The sequence below is a fragment of the Lynx canadensis genome, chromosome C2 (assembly GCF_007474595.2).
Source record: "Lynx canadensis isolate LIC74 chromosome C2, mLynCan4.pri.v2, whole genome shotgun sequence".
NCBI classification, from domain to species: Eukaryota; Metazoa; Chordata; class Mammalia; order Carnivora; family Felidae; genus Lynx; species Lynx canadensis.
In genome coordinates this window covers 154,257,760-154,267,087 of record NC_044311.2, presented here as the reverse complement: position 1 = coordinate 154,267,087, position 9,328 = coordinate 154,257,760, and the positions used below count along the sequence as shown (strand labels likewise).

Here is a 9,328-nt window from a genome sequence, read left to right as displayed (position 1 = left end):
GATAACCTGGGTCCTTTGGGCCAGGGTAGGGTCACCTCACGCTTAGTACTCTGGCTTACAGTGTCCCCCTTGTTTCTGGCCTTTGATGGTTTCTCCTTCTTTATTTTGAGATTGCTGTGCATCTCAAACAAACAAAAAACCCCACCCAATTTATATACATTTATAACATTTTTTGACAGGAAGTAGGATTTATTGGTGGGCATGAACGGGGAGGGCCATGAGGGCAGACCCCACCATTTGTCCAAGGGCCCACAATTAGGGAGGTATGTGACCCCACAGCTATTGGAGATGAGCCACTCTTCAGCCCCCATGTCTTCAAATTCATCCTCATTGGACTCGGTAAAGCCCCACTTCTTGGAAATGTGGATTTTCTGGCGGCCAGGGAACTTGAACTCGGCCCTGCGTAGGGCTTCACTCACATGCTCCTCGTTCTGCAGCTTGGTACGGTGGACGTGATGACTTGGCCAAGGTGGACCCTGCCCACTGTGCCCTGGGGCTTTCTAACGGCACCCCGCATGCCTGTCTGGAGCCTAGATGGGAGATAGCATGAGGCCAAACCTCAGTGTCCACCGGAAAGGGCTGTCTCCCAGGTCCCTGAGGGCCACCCAGACAATCAACAGGCTGCATACACTACCGAGGAGGCTGCTGTTCCCAGCCACTGCACACCCAGCTTTTGGATACATTCAGTCCAGCATTTCTCTGAGTTTTTGTACAGGGTGCGGGCGACGATACCACCACAGTCATCCATCCTGCCAGAGACTGTGCCTCCTTTATCATCCGGAATATTATGTGTGTAAATCAGACTTGCCAGAGGCTATTTGGCTGGTCTTTGCAGGGAATTACCTCTTGATTTTATTTATTAACCTGCTAACTTTTGGGGGGGGGCTTTATTTATTTTTTCCTCTTATCTTCATTAATCCTTTCCTTTAGGCTTCCTAACGTTTGGTTGTTTTGACTTCTTGTGTTAAATGCTTAGCTCATTTATTTTTAATTTCTATTGTTTTCCAATGAAGCCGTAATTGTTCCTTGAATTACTAATTTGTGGTATCCTATAGGTGTTCATAGCTGGCGTTGGCATGACAATGTCTCCTTTAATGCAGGAGCGCTTTAGCAAACCGCCTTTAAGATTTCCAATGACTAGACTTTGGGGGGGGTATTAATTTAGAATATTGTGACATTGAGATCAGAAATCCTGCTCATGTAAGATTTCTGCTACTTGGAAAACTGTGAGCTTTCCTTTGTGGACAGCTTTTTTTTTTTTTTTTTTTTTTTTACAGGAGGGAAAAGGATGGGGAATGAAGGAAGGGTGAACTTGGAAAAGGAAGGAGGAGCAGGAGGTCTGGGGGAGACGAGTATATCTAAGCTTCCCCTCGTGTTGGGATTTGGCAGGTGTGGAGACAGAGAACATCTGCGGGGAGATTTATCCCACAGGCTCAGACGTCAGGGTCACTGTGGAAGTCAGGGAGAGCTACGGGCTCAGCTCTTTCTTCTTCCCTTGCTTTTAAACTGTCCGCCCATCTCAGTGTTCCTGGTGCCGGATGCTGTAGGGGCACAGACTGCAGCCTTGGTGGTCGTGGGGGTGGCACCTGCTTTTCTTCCGCAGGGGGCACTGAGGATAGGCCACTCTTCCCCCTGTGTTCCCTGCCTTGTTAGAGCTGGAAGGCTAACGGGGAGAACTAAATATGCATTCAACACACACACATGTTCCAGGCACCGTGTGCTGGACGGGAAGGACACCTCTGTCAGCTGCCGTGTGCCACACCTGTAGTACCGTGGCGTGCGAGCGTCTTCTTCAGGACTACAGGGCTCTGTGGTGCTGAGAAAGGCAAGGACAAGTCAAGCACGGACTGAGAGAAGCAGCATGGCATGGTCAGACCAGCCCAGGCCCACGTACCTGTCCACTGTGCACCTGCCGTGGGAGCGGCTGAGGGTCCTGAGCCTGGGTTTTCCCACCTGGAAGGATCTGCACATCATGGGGTCAATGCAAGGAGTCCTTGGCCTGAAACAAGAGCGTGGTTTGCACCCTGCTCAGACTCAGCACGTGACTGACATGCATCCCTTGACCAGATGCGTCTTCCTCAACCTCCCCGCAGCGCTGAGCACTTCTGACAGCTGCATCCCCGGGAAGGTCTCCTGCATCCAGGATCCCACTTTCCTACCCTCTCCTGCCCCTGCAGCTCTCTCTCCTGTGTCCTTCCCTGGCCCCGCTGGCTCTCCCGTCCTCTAAAGGCAGCCTCTATGAAGATCAGCCCGGGTCCCCCTCCTTTCCCTTGCCAGGGTCTCCTGTCCGCTCTTTGAACCTGCACTCGCCATTGGAGGACTCTTAATGGGTGTCCGTGGTTCTGACTTTCCCCCAGATCCTGCGCCTCATTTCCATTTTCCTGCCTGGTACCTCCATTCCTGCAGCCTGAGACCGAGCTGCCCCGTGCTTTCCCGGCCTGGAAACCCCGGAGTCAGACACACTTAACTTCTCCCTCTTCACATTTTCCATGTTCCCTCAGCTGTCGCATCCCGTCAAGCCTGATTCTGCGGCCTCTCACGTCAGCTGTGGCATCCGGCCTCTGGTTTCCCTTCCCATTCCCATCCTTGTATCTCAGACCCTCATTACCCCGCACGTGGACTTGGGCAGCCGCCTGCTTGTGGGGCCCCGTTTCTTCCTCTCCCGCACCCTGCACCTCTGCTCACACAAATCTTTATCAAGTATGGCTCTGGTTAGATCTGCGCCCTGCTCAGGTATCTGTAGTGGGTTTTCTTGGCCGACTGGACGTGGCCTTCCATTCGGGTCTTCAGGATTGGAAGCCATTACTTGAGTTGAGTTGAGTTGAGTTCCTCCATTACTTTCTCCCCGGGTCTGTGGTCCGGCTAGACAGGCTCCTCCCTGTTTCCCCGGACACTCCTCAAGGTCTCCCCCTCTGTGTTATTGCTCATCACGAGTGTCCTTCCTTCACTCCGCACTTTCCAGATTCTCTTCCTTCCTCCTGAGAATCTGTCTCCAGGTACCCCACGCAGTGACAGCTCCCTCCCCGGGGCCCTGCCCCGAACTCCATCTCGCACACTCATCAGAAAACATCAGGCTGTAGGGCACCGTCAGTGCCCTGGGAAGTCAGACGTATTCAAGTGTGTAACCCACCTTTGTCCCCGTCGGGCTGTGGGAACTTGAAGTCGCTTTCCTTCACCAGATCTATATATTCACCCCCAACAGGGTGTTATTTCACAGTGCTGTGCAGAGGAGTAAATAAGATAACATCTAAGACACGGGGCACCCAGAGCATCAGTTTCTTTCCCTTAGGGAATCTCTTATTTTGTGCCTGATATCATCATTCAGAGACATCTGGGCCTTCTCTAACTGGACTATGTATGCAAATAGCTTAGTCCAAAGCCTGCCATCTGCTCCACAAGTTGTTCTGGTGTGGATCTTGTTACCTGTGAGGGTTGTGCTTTATTTCCTGGGGATAAATAAGAGAGAGATTAGAGCTTACTTGGCAAATGTAAAACTTTGGTAATGGTTATGAATCTATCAGTGTTTTCAAAGTTGAGTATTAGTTTTTGACTTGCTAATGTTAACTCTGCTGAATCCCTTGCAATTTATTTTCCTTTAAAATCTTTGGGGTTGATGGGGCGCCTGGGTGGCTCAGCCGGTTCAGCATCCGACTTCGGCTCAGGTCATGATCTCACGGCTTGTGAGTTCAAGCCCCACATTGGGCTCTGTGCTGACAGCTCGGAGCCTGGAGCCTGCTTCAGATTCTGTCTCCCCCTCTCTCTGCCCCTCCCCCGCTCGCACTGTCTCTCTCTCTCTCTCTCTCTCTCTCAAAAATAAATAAACGTGGTTTCACTCTTACGTGGATCCTGAGAAACTTAACAGAAACCCATGGAGGAGGGGAAGGAAAAAAAAAAAGAGGTTAGAGTGGGAGAGAGCCAAAGTATAGGAGACTGTTAAAAACTGAGAACAAACTGAGGGTTGATGGGGGGTGGGAGGGAGGGGAGGGTGGGTGATGGGTATTCAGGAGGGCACCTTTTGGGATGAGCACTGGGTGTTGTATGGAAACCAATTTGACAATAAATTTCATATATTGGAAATAAATAAATAAATAAATAAACACTAAAAATTTTTTTTTAAATAAAAAAAAAAATTCTGGATTACTGAAGTGGGCCCAATGTAATCACAAGAATATTTAAAACCGGAAGAGGGAGTTGGAGTCGGAGATGTGGTAACGATTTTCAAGACCAGAGTCGTGTGCTCACTGTCTTTGAAGGTGAAGGAACCGGGTCACGAACCAAGCAATGTCGAGGTCCTCTACAAGCTGGAAGAGACAACAAAGCAGATTCTTCCTCAGAGCTTCCAGAAGGAATTCAGCTCTGCAGACACCTTGATTTTAGTTCAGTGGACCCATTTTGGACTTCTGGCCTCCAGAACTGTAAACTAAATACTTGTGTCGTTTTAAGTCCCTCCATTTGAATTAATGGGTTATAGCACCGATAGGAAACGTATACAGACTTGTATTATTATTACTATTTTTTAGAACTGTAAATGGCTTTGGAATGGGCAGTGGGCAGAGGCTTGAAGAATTTGGGGGAGTATTACACACTGTTTAAATAGAAATATGGATGTTTAAGAGTGCCAGTGAGGGCCCAAAAGGGGGGTGAGACACGTGGGACAGAAGAAATGTAAATTGCCACGAACAGACTGTTGTTAGAAATATGGATGCTAGAGATGTTACTCGCGAGGACTCACGAAGAAAAGAGGAGCCCGTTGCTGGAAGCTGGATGGGAGGAGAACCTGGCTGCATAGTAGCAGAAAGCTTGGTAGAGTCGTGTCCCACAGTCGGGTGAGAAGCAGAACTTGTACAGAATGGGGTGCCCAGGTGGTTCGGTTGGTTAAGCGTCTGATTCTTTTTTTTTTTTTTTTAATTTTTTTTCAACGTTTATTTATTTTTGGGACAGAGAGAGACAGAGCATGAACGGGGGAGGGGCAGAGAGAGAGGGAGACACAGAATCGGAAACAGGCTCCAGGCTCTGAGCCATCAGCCCAGAGCCTGACGCGGGGCTCGAACTCCCGGACCGCGAGATCGGGACCTGGCTGAAGTCGGACGCTTAACCGACTGCGCCACCCAGGCGCCCCAAGCGTCTGATTCTTGATTTCGGCTCAGGTCATGATCTCACGGTTTCACGAGTTTGAGTCCCGCGTCCCTCTCTCTCTGCCCCTTCCCTGTCCCCCCCCCCCCGCCTCTCTCTCTCTCTCAAACAAATAAATAAACATTAAAAAAAAAAGAGCTTGTAAAGAACGAACTCGCAGATTGAGCTGAGGAGATTGACAAGCAAGGTGTTGAAGGTGCAGCCTGACTTCTTCCTGTCGCGTATTGCAAAATTCAAGACGAACGAGACAACCTCAGAGAAGAAATGTCTAAAAAGGAACCAGGCCTCAGTGGTTTTGAAGATTCTCATCCCACCCACGATGCAAAAGATGCTAAGCGTAAGGGATTTACTGTCAGGAAAACATGCTCTTGAGAAAATGCTGAGCGCATGGCTGCACAATTCTTCCTAATGTCTTCAAAAATAAAAAAAAATCCGAGTTCTCAGTCGTATGAATGTTTCCTGGAAGAGATTAAGAGTGTGACTCGTAGACTCTTTAGGTAAACCAGAGGACGTCTAGAAGGCTTCGGAGTATTGCCTCCCAGCCATCTCAATAGACGCGGAAACTGGAGGTAGGATTATTCAGGAAAGACTCGTGGATGAGCCTTTTGTTTAATGGAATAAATCCCCATGATATAAATGGGAGACCCACGTAGTTCTTGAGAACTTTATAGGAGTAAAAACCCGGCCAGTTTGGACTAAAAAGGAGAGACAGTCTGAAAGTAGAGGTCGCTGGTTCTGCAAAAGCCTAAGACAGCCTGCTAAGACTACTCATGCTACTTTTCATGAAAAAGGAAGGATGTCTCAGTGGGTGGACTCACGAAGGCTTAGGGCTTTGTACATGATGGGACTTGACTGAGTGGATTGCAAAGCTGACTGGGACCCGTGACGGTTTCTGTTCTCTCCATTTCCTCCCCTTTGAACTGAATGTTTAAGGCTGCTCTCCTTGCTTGTCCCATTGTTGTCTATGGGAGATAGATATCTATCTAAGATAACTTGTTTTCTACTTTCATAGATCTACAGATAGAGGAGCATTCTTCCCCAGGATGAATTGCACCTGGAGCGTCACCCCTACTGGACTTAGATGATGATATTTGGGACTTTCCATCCGACAAGAGTTAGATGAGGTTTTAGACTTGGAGCTGATTCTGTAATGGGTTGAGACTTATAGGGGCATGGGGATGGGGAGAAGGTACTTTTCACTGTTATCTACAAACAGGCCAGGCTGTGATAGGACAGGCAAGGTAAAAAACTCAGCTGTGTGGTGCAGGATTGTGGAGCATGGCAGATGCCAGGTGAAAGACTCCAGATTTCATTCCATGTAAAGCGAGAAGTCTCCATAGTGTGCAACGATACAAATGAATGGGATATAGCCAAGCCTATGGAGTTTTGGAGTAAACAACCCTCTGTATCCAGCCCTCAGTTTCAACCTCAGGAAGCAACAATCATTCAAAAGGAAGTGGCTGGAGTGTTATCTCAAGCTCCTGGAATATTTGACTTCTCTAGGCTTTCCCTCTGTCTAGAATAGATGCTCTGGTCAAAGAACTGAAGGCCTCCCAGAATATAAGCAAGAATGCTTTAATCATGGCTTTCAAGAAAGAAGATAGTGTGATTTTGATAATGATTATTTCTGTTAATTCTTCTTTATCCATTCATCCATCGATGGACATTTGGGCTCTTTCCATACTTTGGCTATTGTTGATTGTGCTGCTATAAACATTGGGTTGATAATTTTTTTTTAATTTTTTTAATGTTTATTTATTTTTGAGACAGAGAGAGACAGAGCATGAACAGGGGAGGGGCAGAGAGAGAGGGAGACACAGAATTTGAAACAGACTCCAGGCTCTGAGCTGTCAGCACAGAGCCCGACGCGGGGCTCGAACTTATGGACCGCGAGATCATGACCTGAGCCGAAGTCGGACACTTAACCAACTGAGCCACCCAGGCGCCCCGATAATGACTATTAAGTGAGGGTCTGGAAGTCAGGGAAGTGGGCTGAGGGCTTCAGGTCCCTCAAACAAACACTCCCGTGTTTGGCACTGAGAGCCACCTTGCCACCTTGCCAGTGTTCCATCTCTGTGTGATGCTGTATTCTGCACACTTCCCTGTCATGCCCTTCTTGGTCTCAGTCCCGTTGATTCCCAGGACTGTAATCAAATGTATGCCTACTTCCAACTCCTGTATTGATCAGGTGAATCGAAACAGGTGTTCCCCACCATGTCCTCACTCTGTCCCCCAGACTATATTGTCTCCTCCCATCCTTATAGTTTCTCCAGCTCCGGTCCTGGAGTAAACACATACGACCTGCTGAACCTCCATCTGGAGACTAGCAGATGCCATTTAAATGCCAAACTGCATACGTCACCTTCCCCTGAAACCCACTCTCACCTTTGCCCCCTGATTCCTCCTAAGTGACTTCTCCATCCACAGGAACTTCCACGTTAGAAGCCTGAGTGTTCTCTTAATCTCCTTTTCTCTTTTATGCAGTTTGTTCACTCAGTCCCAGGTACTGCTAATTCTGCTTCTTAAATCTCTCGCTCCTCCTTCCTCATCGTCACTGCCTTTGTTCTCATCTTCATCGTGTCTGGGCACCTACCTGCTCAGAGAGCATCCATCACTGGATCTCCCCAACAGTCCCCATCCTCTTTCTGCTCATCCCTGCCCACTGCTGTTCTTGGTTCCAGTGGGCAGCCCATCGTCCGACTCTGGCCACATGGATGCTACGGTGGCAGGAGCGTGCTCTGAATACTTTCCACATTTGAAAGGATGAATAAGCATCATTTTGTTGAATGGCGGGGCTTGTAAGACACAGGTCCAGGAACGGGCAGCTGTTCTTCCAGCCCCTGCAGAAGTGGGAGTGGGGGGACCATCAAGTGGCCAGAGATGGCACACACAGAGAGAAACCAAGGCCAGAGGGCGCAGAGAGGGTGCGGGGCACTACGTCCTCCGGTGTTGGTGTCTTGGCTCTTTCCATGCTCTTCCTTTGTGTGTCAGCCGGTGTAGCAAGAGTCCTGCAAGAGTTTCTTCCATGCTTCTGTCGAAGTATTAATTTGCTGTCCTTCTCCATTTCATTATGTTTTGTTTTTTTTTGTTTTTGTTTCTGTTTTTGTTTATATTTGAGAGAGAGAGAGACAGAGACAGAGAGCGAGTAGGGGAGGGGCAGAGAGACAGAGACAGAATCTGAAGGAGGCTCCAGGCTCTGAGCTGTCAGCACAGAGCCTGACGAGGGACTGGAACTCACGAACTGTGAGATCATGACCTGAGCCGAAGTCCGACGCTCAACCGACTGAGCCACCTGGGCGCCCCCGTCTCTCTCCATTTCTAGACAGCTCCTTCATTTCCCCTTACTAGTAGAGAAGGTTCCAGCTCGTCAGCACAGCCAAGGTCCTTTTTATATGACCTCGGGCTTCCTCTTTGCCCTGCTGTCCTTGCACGTCGCCCACTTTTACTTTACATCTGAGGGAGAAAAGCAAGCAGGTTATGGTTTTCTGAACCTGTGTCATCCCCCAGCTGAGCTGTCTTGAGGCTTGAGGGGCCCCTTTCTGAAGCCTACCCCCCACCTCTGCCTGGGGAGCTCTGGGCCCTCTCTTCTGCTGGGAAATAGTTCTCTGTTCAAATCCGGGCTTCCTTTGACCAGCCACCCCCTCCCAGTCCCTCAGATCAAATTACTTCTTCTCTGTGAGGTGCATTTCCTTCTTTTGCTGGACGGCTCACTTTGTAAATTAACTTATTGGCTTAGCTGCCTGGTTCCCTGCCAGGAATGTAATGGGAGCTCCTTGAAGCAGGGGCTGTGCTAGAACACAAGGCTTGGCACATGGTGGGCGGTCAACAATTACTCACTTGAGGATTTAAGTGAAAAAGATGGTAACAAAACAGCTTTGGCGTGGTTCCTGTGAACTCATGTTGACTCCAGGGGATCGAGGCTCTTTCCTAAGTTCTCTCAAAGCCAGGGTGACCGTCCTCCCATAACTGGCATGGCAATCGGAGCTAACTGCACTGGTCCATAGCTTCCATCGGCCATGGTTGGTCTGCTGACATCATGGGACTCACTGGGACCACTTAAGTAGCCCCTGGTCTTTATGGGCTGAATTGTGTCCCCCAAATTCACATGTTGGAGTCCTGACTCCCAGCACCTCAGAATGTGACTGTATTTGGAGATGAGGTCTTTAGAGAGGTAAAAGGGGTCAGTAGGGTGGCC

At 49.0% G+C, this 9,328-nt stretch overlaps 1 pseudogene; it reads right to left on the bottom strand.

Moving 5' to 3' along the window:
- Nucleotides 1-577: 577 nt before the first annotated feature.
- LOC115524361 lies at nucleotides 578-683 on the bottom strand (annotated as a pseudogene).
- Between the last annotated feature and the right edge of the window lie 8,645 nt (nucleotides 684-9,328).